General features: G+C 42.3%; 1 pseudogene; it reads left to right on the top strand.

Annotated features, from left to right (window-relative positions):
- The first annotated feature begins 1,908 nt into the window (after positions 1–1,908).
- Positions 1,909–5,486, top strand: LOC136392098 (charged multivesicular body protein 6 pseudogene; annotated as a pseudogene).
- The last annotated feature ends 5,620 nt before the right edge of the window (positions 5,487–11,106 follow it).

Here is an 11,106-nt window from a genome sequence, read left to right on the forward strand (position 1 = left end):
CTCTCTGTCTCTCTCTTCCCCTCCCGTAGCCAAGGCTCCACTGGAGCAAAGCTGGCCCAGGCGCTGAGGATAGCTTCATGACCTCCACTTCAGGCGCTAGAATAGCTCCAGTTGCAGTGGAGCAATGGCTCAGATGGGCAGAGCATCGCCCCCTGGTGGGCATGCCAGATGGATCCCGGTTGGGCACATGCGGGAGTCTGTCTGTCTGCTATCCCCCCCGCTTCTCACTTTGGAAAAATAAAAAAAAATTTTTTTTTTTTTTTGTATTTTTCTGAAGCTGGAAACAGGGAGAGACAGTCAGACAGACTTCCGCATGCGCCCGACCGGGATCCACCCAGCACGCCCACCAAGGGGCGATGCTCTTCCCCTCCGGGGCGTCGCTCTGTTGCGACCAGAGCCACTCTAGCGCCTGGGGCAGAGGCCAAGGAGCCATCCCCAGCGCCCAGGCCATCTTTGCTCCAATGGAGCCTCTGCTGCGGGAGGGGAAGAGAGAGACAGAGAGGAAGGAGAGGGGGAGGGGTGGAGAAGCAGATGGACGCTTCTCCTGTGTGCCCTGGCCGGGAATCGAACCCGGGACTTCTGCACGCCAGGCCGACGCTCTACCACTGAGCCAACCAGCCAGGACAAAAAAAATTTTTTTAAAGCTTTTGCACAGCAAAGAAAACCATCAACCAAATGAAGAGGCAACTCACTAAGTAGGAAAAGATACTCACAAATTATGTACCAATAGGCATTAATATCCAAAATATATTAACTATGTTATACACCTGAAATCATATAACATTGTATGTCAAAAAACTGTAATCTTTCTTAAATATTAATTTAAAAGTAAAGGAAAACAACAGAAAGGGATCAGGTATGACTGAGTTCTTTCATTTTTGTTTTACCAAATTCTGATGAATCAAAAACAATATTCTCAGTGGAAGACAAAACACAAATTTCAAACTACATGTTCTACTACCTTCCAGACTGCCAGCATATTATTTCATTAGCTTTAAATTTCCATGGCTCCCACATAAACAGATTGGCCAGAAGAGAAGACCACATCTGACCAATCCAGAAAGTTAGAAACCTGGCTCAGCCACTGGGTGACCTCTGGCATAGAATTTAATCTCATAGTGGCTCTGTTTCCATATCTAGAAAGCAGAGGCAGTAGCCCTTTCGTCAGGCTAGGCAGGATGGCAGAAGAAGATTGTAAAATCCTTTACGATACCTTTAGTGTCCTGTAAAACCTTAATGATTATAATCAAGCTGGGGCTAGAAGTCTGCCAGGTCTGCACATGACATTCAGCAGTCACTGATCTGATAACAGGAGGTTCTCAGCCCCAGTGTTTCCAGGAGCTGCACAAACTGGTCTTGGTCACGTCTGGTTTCTTCACACAAAGTTGTTAGGGGAAAACATCACTGAAGTCAAGTCATCTTAATCTAATTATCACCATGTCTCATGGGAGACAAGATCCTCCTAGCCTCCTAACAAAAATCATGAACTTCTATATACTTGTGGCTGGTTAAGGGGACCACCTTCATAAAACTGACACCTGCTTCAGAGGGCCACCCATGACAAAGCATGTGTTTGTTCTAAACACATCAGAGGGGGCAAAAGCATTTCCTGAACTATGATGGAGGAGAGGGATAAGGTCTTTTAACTGAGACTTTTCATATCAAAGTATTGTCATGTCCACACAGGCAACAAACTTAAGAAGTGTATTGAATGACAGGAATTTGGGTTTTAAAGTCAGGTCTGGATTCAGCTACCAGCTCTGCCATTTGCCAACATCTTTGACCTTAAGTAAGTCATTTAATACCTCCATCTACAAAATGAGAATGAACATGCATACTATACAAAATTGGTTAAGAATTAAATGAGATGACAGTTACTATCATTTCTGGCTTAGAGTGATAGTGATGATGATGATGGTAATGATGGAGATGATGGTGATGATAATGATGATCACAAAAATAAAAAATAAACTCCCCACCACCATGTCATATAGGCCAAAACTCTCACCACTAAACTGGACAGAGATATCTCTTGTCCATCTGTGTATTTTCATTACCTGGGCCAGTGCTCAGTAAGTTTGATTAGACTAACTTTATTATATGATGCTGAGTGCAGAGGATTAGGCTGAGATATGGCAGATGCTTGAATTAGAAAGGTGAGGTCTCTTTCATGAGCCATTGTTTAAATATGGGCAAAACCAGTCCACTTAGACTCACTTAAGCTGGTGCCCAAGCAGTTTTTCTCAGTGACACAAATTCTGCTTATTCAAGGCCTCATTTGAATAATAATAACAGAAGGTCAGGCTGGTTCAGGTGACACTCTTGGAATTGCTTTTAAGATACAAATACGTAACTAGTCCTTTCGTGAAAATAATTTCTTTTCCCCAACCTTCATTTTTAAACTCCAAAAGAAAGCAACCACCAAGCCAGTGTAGAGAGAACTAAGATATTAGTTTTAATATCATTACTCTTGCCCTTCCCCTCCCTTGCATCCTGACCACCATTCCAGCCACAAATTCTACCATCCATTTCATACTCCAAGTAAGATTTTTAAAAATTAAATTGTGCCCTCTCTCCTATCTTATGATTCATTGTGACTTCTCTCACATGTTCCTTTTCTACCCCTTCTCTTCATCCTAATTTCCCCATCAGAAACTGTCTGAACTCGTATAAGGCTACTTTCAGATCATGGCACTTACACAGTGTCTTGTATATATGACACACATATATTCACATATATGACACAATTCATTCCCTCTTTGAACCAACAAGTTCTGCTGAGTGCCTGCTTCATGACAAACAGTGGGAACACTGTAGCAAACAAAACAAATACGTTGCCTCCTTTCATGGAACCTACCTCTTATTGTACACATTTCCTTTCTAAATGAATAGATGGATGGTTGAAACCAATGTCTCTTCATACAGTCAACCTTTGAAAGGAAGAAGGAGATACAACCTTTTGTCAAAGAGTAAAGACCTACTTTTGCCCCATCTTGAATATTGGCACTAAAAGAAGGGATCACATTGTCAGAAAATATGACTTTTTTGCCCTGTAAGAAGTTGTAATCATTCCCCATTTGTAACACCTATAGAAGATTGGTTCACTTCAAAGACCCAATTTGTGCTGCTGACAGCACTTGCTCATGTAATTTGGGAAATGCTTTCAAGTGGTTCTAGATGACAGCAAGCCAGCTCAGAGCCCAGAGCTAGGTCAGACACCCAGAGAAGCTGCATTCACAGCACTCTTCATCTGCAGATAAGGAAAAGCATCAAAAATGTATATCTGAAAAGCTCCAATTACACGTCTGACAGAATAGCTAAAAAGCTAAAATAAATGTTTATTGTGTAACCTCTTTAGTGAATTTTAAGGTTTAAAGTTTTAAGGGCTATTTAACTTTATCACACTTATAAAGCACCCTGCCAGGTGCAACATAAGGAAAGTAAAATGCATTCTTGTCTTCTAGAAGCATTGATCCCTATAAATGCTTCTGTTTCCGCTCTTTTATATCTTAAAATGAAATTTTCAATTCCTGATGATAGTCTGATTATTATCTTCTACTTGTTTCATATCATTTCTCTTGGAATTAAACTTTTATTTTAAGAATTTAATGTATTTAATATTTGAATAGGTAACACATTCACATGGTTCAAATATCAAAACCTATTAGAAAGTAGAATAGTGAAGGGGTTTGTCATGGGCAGAGATATGGGTTGGGCACCATAGGCAACCTTTTTGGCCACAAGAAAGAGAGCGGTGTTGATGCCAGTTCTGATGCTGGTAGAAATGTGGTTTAGTAAGGTGTCATGCCAGGCGATGGCGCAGTGGATATTGCGTCGGACTGGGATGCGGAGGACCCAGGTTCAAGACCCCGAGGCTCATCTGGTTTGAGCAAAGCTCACCAGCTTGGTCCCAAGGTCACTGGCTTGAGCAAGGGGTTACTCGGTCTGCTGTAGCCCCATGGTCAAGGCACCTATGAGAAAGCAATCAATGAACAACTAAGGTGTCGCAAAGAAAAACTGATGATTGATGCTTCTCATTTTTCTCCATTCCTGTCTGTCTGTCCCTATCTATCCCTCTCTCTGTCTCTGTAAAAAAAAAAAAAAAAAAAAAGTATGGTGTCACATAAAAGGCATTTTATATGACCCACATTTGTAGAAACTTAGGCTGTTATAGTAAGATTTATTTGGAGTTCAAATAGAAGGTTGCTTACAGGTTTTCAGAGTCTCATCTCAGTCTATCCTCCCGAAGAAAAAGTCTAGTCTTATCTTCATTAAACTCAGTATAAAAACCAAAATCCAGATATTCTGCAGCAAGCTTAGTCCAGTCCAGGCATTGCTCAAAGCCTGTACTTGAGAGACTGTAGGGCTGCCAACCCCTGCAGCACGGACACAAATGAGGCAAGCACATCCCCAAGCAGGAAGACAGAGAGAGAAGGGCAAAAAGGGCCAAAGCGGCCCAATTTCTCTTAAGTCCATGTTTATATTTTGGGGCTCATAAGGACTAACTTTCCTTAAACCAAGCAATCAGTTCCTTTAAAATTTCACAGGCTTGTGTTGGTTCTTCCCACTAACCAGTTAGATTCTTCTGCCAGGCTAGACTGACAAACCTCTGTGGTCACCATTCTGGCTTTCACTGCACCTGCCTTAAAGTGGAAACACAGAAGGACCTTTCCGCAGCACCATCAGTGCTTTGGGAGATTCTTTCCAAACGCTAGAAATTTAGTCCAGAGGGCTGATGGCACAATGAACCAATTAGCCTTTGAATGCTATATAGCCCTTTAGTAAATTAAACTAAACAAAATACTGAAGTTTTTTACTGAATCAGGCTTTCCAATTTTTATAAAACATAATGTCCAACTCCCTGTGCTCGCTTTCTCCATCAATATCTAGCCACCTCCCTACATTAACAGTGCCACCGAGCAGGACAAGGTCATCCTGTAACTGAAGCAGCAGTGAAACAAGATGAAGCAGTACCAGAAGAGGTCACACAGCAACTGGAGGGTGAGTGAAGGTCACCTGGCAGCTCCTGCAGGCTGGGAGGAAGGAGCAGGCCAAGCTGCTGCTCGAGAAGAAGTGATACTGGGAGTAGCTGCTGGACAAGACAGAAAACCAGACCACCAGCCTGGAGCCCATGGTCCAGAGAGCACTGAGTTCACCCAGATTGAAATGTAGGTGATGGATGGGCTGCAGTTTGGAAATGAGTGTCTGAATAAGATGCACCAGGTGATGCATCTTATATAGAAGAAGTGGAGCAGATACTGGATGAGACCCGGAAGACCATGGAATACCAGCGGGCAATAGGTAAATTGTTGGCAGGAAGCTTCATTTAAGAGGATGAAGTTGCCATCTTGAAGGAGTTAAACACAACCACTCAGGAACAAATCGAGCTCCCAGAAGCTCCTTCAGAGCTCTTTCCCAAAAACAAACCGGAGAAAGTCCTCATTAAGGCCAGGCCCAGACAGGCAGTTCTGGTGGCAGCTGCCTAACTCGGCCTCCTCGCGTGGAACTGGCAGGGACTCCCCAGGGCCTGGGGCCCACAGAGAGCTGAGGTGCATCGTCAGCCCTGCCGGGGCTCTCAGGAGGCCAGTGCAGATGGTGCAACACACACAGGGCTTGCTGTCAGGGTGACTCCATGGAGCCTTTCCCCAGGTCAGGGGCTGCTGCCTTGCTCTCATTTCTGGATTAAATAGCAACACTCAAAACCTCCAACCAAACACAACTTCTGAGGATGTGGTTCCCCCAGGGCCGTGGCCAGCCCACATGCCTGGTGCTGATCACATTCCCTGGCCCCATGAGTCTCCTCAGGCCCCTTTCTTCCATCAGAAGGGGCATCAAACCTAACCCTGCCCTTCCCTTTCACTTCCTGCCACTCCCATTTGTCGGCAGGGGCTTCAGCAAAGAGGCACCTTTCTTGGCCAGGCTTCCCCACACGCCCAGTTCCCAGGTGGATTTGGGGCAGAAGTCTCTCCATGTTTCCGTGTCTGCATTTGGGAGTAGGGGCCAGGAGGGGCACGTCCCAGATGGACTGATGACTCTAGGAGCCTGATCACCCCTCATCACTTGTGGGTCCTGCTGAGAAAGGAAAACACAGAACAGCCAGCCGGTCCTGCGGGGTTCCTGAAGGTGCTGGCCGGACCTGTCTGTCCCTGTGACTGGGGCTGGAGAACCTGCAGATACACAGCCCCCACACAGGCAGACCTGCCAGCAACCAGCTGTCAACTGCCAAGCACAGGCTGTGGAGGTAGAAGTCGCTTCCCTGATTCACAGTTCATTCTGGAATCAGACAGTCTCACTAGGGTTTCATTCCCAACAGGAACAAAAAGGAGACCTTCCCAGACCCCCTCAGCCCCCATTAAAGTTGATACCACACATACAAAAAATATACTGTATATGGTTAAAAGGCACTTTCCCATCCCTCTCCCAACAGGTAACCATTGTTTGGTTTTTGAGTCATTAGTAAAATGTCATGGCATATGCAAGCAGATACTAATAATTTATAGCCTTATTTTTGGAATTAAATCTCTCTTATCCCAATACCTCTCACTCCAAATCATCAGGGGTAGGCAGGAGTGCCTTCTGATAAGGGTCCAGTGCTTTGCACCATGCCTGTTGTAGAATGAGGGACTCAGTAAATGCTTGTGAACCAAAAGGGACCACTGTGGGGAAATGGAGAAATGCACAGCCTGTCTTCTGCTTGGTCGCTAATACTGTGAACTTGGTCAGATTCTCCTTTAAGCAAAAAGACAAAGACCTTAACTTGCCCTTCAACGTCCATTTAATCCTATCCTATCTCAAGTGGTTTTGAGAATGGGTTGGAAAAAGGAATTTTTTTAAGTAGAAGAGAAGAGGAAACGAAGACAGGAGGCAACTGAAAGAAAGATGCTGTGCAGAGGAAGGGGCGAGGACCCCAGAGAAACATTTGCCTGTCTAAAAAGGAAGGCTCAGAATGAAAACCACTGAAAATTCTGGACATTTACACACACACCCTTGTTCCACTTCCATACTTACTTCAGGCACAGGGTGGGATGCAAGGTGCTGAAATACTCAAGATTAGTACTCAATAACTATACCATAACACATGACTATTGAACATCTAGGCCTAAAGAAAACATTCCAAGCCAGACTGGTACATGTCTGCTTGTGCCTAACATGTTCCTTCCATATGTGGGTGGCCATGACCTTTACTTGTACAACCTAAAGCATCTATTGAGTGTGAAGTCTCAGCTTCCAACCTCCTTTATGTTATTCCTTATTACCAGAAGCAAAACCTCTCTCTCAAAAAAGTGAGGAGGGGGGCGGGTTCTTTAGATACAAATCCTCATATCTTATCCCAAAGAGTGACTTACCATTCTACTAGAAACAAATCTAAATCCTTGAAGAATAGAAAATGTCACACAGCACCCCTTGGGGAGCTATGGTCCTTCTTCCATATAACAGCTGTGAACCTTTTTATCAAAGATAGCACAAAATCTCCACAGCCCAATCAAAAATGTCTACTTTCTTTATTCAGAGTATTCACCAAAATAAAAAAAAATTAAATTCATTTTTCCTATTCAGTGTGTCTTGACAAATGAAAACCAAAGCTCTGTGAAACTGAGGAGCTGCTGGTTGTGGTAAAAATACAGTTACAGAACAGAGAAAACAACTCACTTGAAATCAACAACCGCTTTAATGGCATAGAAAGCCAGGAGTTCTCTGCTAGTCTCGGTGACAGCTGGGGTGGGCAGAAGTGGAAGTGCTCTCCTGTGCTCACTTGTGCCCAGTCACCCTGTATGACATGATGTAAGATGAAAAAGCATCTGCTGACTCTCAGAGCTATAATTATCACCAGGGTGGGGGTGTAATTAAAGTAAGGATAATTTACCTTGAAGAAGATAAAAATTAAGAATTATTAATGATCATTATAATTAGCCCTTTTATATATAAGAGTCACAAAATGCTTTACAAGCTATAATTATCACAGTTCCCTCTGAGGAAGGGATTCATATCTTACAGCTCCTCACTCAACAAAGGGATGAAGTGATGGGCATGGGGGAGACAAAGGGGTGGAGTAATCTTCCTCTGTCATCTGTCCTGTAAGTAACAAAACTAGAAAGAAGCTCGAGAAGGGATAACTCCCATGATGGCCCTTATTCCCAGGCCATCACCCAAACCCATGGAACGCCATCTCAGATCAAGCAACTCAGCTCATCCAGACTTGGCCATTTAAACTGCTGCAGTGCAATAAAATTACATCATATCAGCAAGGATTTTACTAAATACCTGATAGGAATAAAAGATATAGCATTGCCTCAAGGAACTTAAAACTTAATCAGGAAGACAAAACAAGTATCTATTAAATTAAAGGAAAATATGAAAATTACACATTACCTAGTACTAGGTTATGTCATGCTGACTATGCATGCTGTGGAAAGAAATTTTTTTAATTGGAAGATTGTTATACTTAGAGGTCAAGGAAGGTTCTGGAAGGAGATGGAATTTGTGCAGGGCCTCAGAGAAAATATATTGGGGTTTGGACTAGAAGAGGTGGTGTCCTAGCACATGGGTCAATGTATAAGAAGAAACAATAGAAAAACTTGAAAGGTTTAACATATAATTTTTTTTAACACATAATTTTAAAGAAAACATTTTCATTGGTTTTGTTTAGAGGGCTTACCAAAGAATTTTACTTTTTTAAAAGCCACGTTAAAGTCACCTTACTTGGGCCTAACCATCTGTGGCACAGTGGATAGAGCGTCAACAGGACACGTAGGTCCCAGGTTTAAAAACCCGGTTAATGCACATATGAGAAGCAATTAATGAACAACTAAAATGATGCAATGATGCAACTACAAGTTAATGTTTCTCATCTCTCCTCTCTCTTTCATCAAAAAATAAAAAATAAAAATAAAGTCACCCATCCCATGGCTTAGAGTGGGTTCTGGAAAAGCCCATTAGGCTGAGAATGACACTAGTACCTTCTTTGCTTTATCTAAATTTTCACAATAAGGCCAAAATAAGATTTGGTCCTGGTGAATACCACATAATGTCAAATATATTGTTTACTTTTTCTGGGTTCTGACGGGAGAAAATGGAGAAAAAGACTTTGAATGAGAGAAAGATAAGAAAAACTTAGTACTTTCTTAGTTCTCTGTTTGTTAACCCAGAAGAGCTCCAACTCCAAAGATTTCAACATGATGAGGCTTCATGATTGACATAATATTAAAGCTTCTGAATAATATAAATTTTATTTTCTCTTTTCAATTCTGCTGTAATAAAGAGCTCATATCTCAAAGCCAAGTAACAGTACAACACTGTAGCTCTGCTCTGAACCCACTGGCATTAATCCTTGATAAAGAATATTCTTGGTGTGCTTTCTCCCTCCTGGGGAGCATGCCTGTTCCTTTCTCTTTTCCCTCTTTCCTCCCACATTCATGCATCTCCTAAACTCTAAGGGTCCCCATGAGACTTGTAACCAGGTGAGCAATGAGTAGCAGTAGCTCATCCTGGGCTAAATTCTCTGAACCTGTCTTCAAGGCACCCTTTTCTCTGACTTCCCAGTTAGCCAAAGCAGCCTCAACTAGGGTGTCCTGTTGCTTCTTCTCTTTTAAGCCCTCCTTATTTTACTGTCCTAAGGTTTAATAAGCTTACTCTCAAAATAAAAAATAATAATAATAATTAATTAAAAAGGAAGGACATTTTTAACAGATGGAGCAGGAGTACTTGGGTCACTCTTGAGCCAATCAGGAATGTTCTCCAACCTCTCAGTGCCTCCATCAAATGAAAGAAAGATAATGAAACTTTCTGTCTATAAAGAAGATGGAGATCCTCAGATTATAAAAACTCCATTCTTGGCCCTGGCCGGTTGGCTCAGCCATAGAGCATTGGTTCAGCGTGTGGAAGTCTCGGGTTTGATTCCCAGTCAGGGCACACAGGAGAAACGCTCATCTGCTTCTCCACACTTCTCTCTCTCTTTCTTCTCTGTCTCTCTCTTCCCCTCCCACAGTCAAGGCTCCATTGGAGCAAAGCTGGCCCAGGCGTTGAGGATGGCTCCATGGCCTCCGCTTCAGGCACTAGAGTGGCTCCGGCCACAACGGAGCAATGCCCCAGATGGGCAGAGAACATTGCCCCCTGGTGGGCATGCCAAGTGGATCCTGATTGGGCACATGCAGGGTCTGACTGCCTCCCCACTTCTAACTTTGGAAAAATACAAAAAACAAAAACAAACCATCAAAAAACACCATTCTTTTTTAATGAACCACAATGAGCGGACACTGCCACATTTCAGGGATTCTCAATTGGTCTTAAAAAAAATAGACTAACCCAATATGCCAGTATTTGATGATTTTCTACATTCTCTGGCATTTATCAACCTGTTAAGGAACTAGAAAGCAATGAAAATTATTTCACTGTTCAAATATTATGTCAGGAGCTCTTTTTAAAATGATATTTTAAAATAATGATACTGAGTTAAATAAAAGAACATTATAGAGCAACAAAGGTCACTTCATTAGGAGACTATCAAACTTCATTAGGAGACTATCAAAAATGATTTTATAATTTACTATTTGAAGCTCCTTACTTTCTTATGATGGACCAAGAGCAGCAAGAAAGACAGGCTAGTTCTCTTAGTTTTGTTCAGGCTTTTAAATACTTTTTCTTATGCTGTACTGACTTTAAATGAAAGTGGGTAAGAGAGCCATTATCAGATTTAAGATCTAACTTCATTCAGAGTGGGGAAGGAGTTCTTCTGTTACCATAACTGCAATGTCAGCCATATTCTCAAAGCTGTTTAGAAGCATTTTCTTTTTGGATTTGCCTCTATATTTGTTTTGTTTGGTCAAACATGACTTTAGAATGATTAATATTTTCCCTTTATTCTTCTTCTCTACATTGTTCCAATTTTAGTAGTATATATGTTGCCAAAGTGAGCACTCCCTTTATTCTTATTGAAGCTAATAAATGTCCAGTCCCCTTTTGAGTGTATTGACTATAGAAAGGTAATGGAATCACACAAATGCATCTCACCACCTGGGCTGAGGTCCCCTACAGACCGCATACAGATGGATAAAAACAGAATCAGACATAAGGCAAGGTTTACCCATAGAATTTCTTGAAGGACACTCA

The sequence above is a fragment of the Saccopteryx leptura genome, chromosome 2 (genome assembly GCF_036850995.1).
Source record: "Saccopteryx leptura isolate mSacLep1 chromosome 2, mSacLep1_pri_phased_curated, whole genome shotgun sequence".
Classification (NCBI taxonomy): Eukaryota; Metazoa; Chordata; class Mammalia; order Chiroptera; family Emballonuridae; genus Saccopteryx; species Saccopteryx leptura.